Genomic DNA, 1,261 nt, shown 5'->3' with positions numbered 1-1,261 from the left:
CTTGGCCTCCTAAAGTGCTGAGATTACAGGCATGAGCCACCGTGCCCTACCTCCATTACTTTCAATGGCAAAAACGGCAATTACTTTTGCACCAACCTAGTAACAAAGAAGCAAAAATTGCTCAGTTTTCTATTTAGTGGGCATGTTCACTATGTTCAGAATTTAGTGAATAGCTATTTTCTTTTAGTGAACCAAAGATGATACCAATGATTGTAAGTTGTACTAACTTTAAAAAAATTTTGTTGACAAGCCGTCTATCTGGTCAATTGTTCCTTTCAAAGGTGTATGTGTGTGTGAAGCAGAGGGGGCCTGGTTGGTTTTAATCATTTGTCTTTGGGTTTTAGAAATATAATGATGACTGCTTTCATGTGGGTTTCATTGCACATATCCTGCTTGGAGTTTGTAGAACTTCCTGAATCTGTGGCTTTATGTCTTTATTGGTTTTGGAAAATTCTCAGCCAGTATTGCATTCATCCCACTCTTTCACCCCTTTCCTTTTCAGGTCTCAGTTACATGTTTGACCATTCACTGTGCTCTGATTCTCTCTTATTCTTTTCTGTATTCCCACCTTTTCTTCTCCTCACACATTAGCAGGATATGCTTTTACTGACCTATTTAAAGTCCACTAATCTCTTCTGCTATGTCCAATTTGCTTTCAGCATATCTCTTGAGTGCATTTTATTTATTTATTTTTGGTTGGTTCCAGAATTACTATTTTATTTTGTGTTAAAAATAAACAAATTTTGGCTGGGCACTGTGGCTCACAACTGAAATCCCACACTTTGGGAGGCTGAGGCAGATGGATTACTTGAGACCAGGAGTTCAAGACCATCCTGGCCAACATGATAAAACCCTGTCTCTACTAAAAACACAAAAAAATCGGCTGGGTGTGTTGTTGAATGCCTGTAATCCCAGCTACTCAAGAGGCTGAGGCAGGAGAATCACTTGAACCTTAGAGGTGGAGGTTGCAGTGAGCCAAGATTGTTCCACTGCACTCCAGCATGGGTGACAGAGCAAAACTTCATCTTAAGAACAAATAAAATAAAATAAATAAAATAAAATAAAATAAAAAATAAACAAATTTTAGGTTAATAGAGATCAAACTAAAAATCATATATGGGACAATCAGGACAGAATATATGTGTGTGGATTGGAGAAACAAGTAAGAGTATTATATCTTCATCCTTAAGTTAGAAGTTTTAATCAGAAAAGAAAATCGATATATATATTTTTGAAATCACTTATTTAGAAATATGGATAC

Source organism: Cebus imitator, unplaced genomic scaffold (assembly GCF_001604975.1).
Source record: "Cebus imitator isolate Cc_AM_T3 unplaced genomic scaffold, Cebus_imitator-1.0 Scaffold860, whole genome shotgun sequence".
Taxonomy (NCBI): domain Eukaryota; kingdom Metazoa; phylum Chordata; class Mammalia; order Primates; family Cebidae; genus Cebus; species Cebus imitator.
This window is presented reverse-complemented; position numbering follows the sequence as displayed.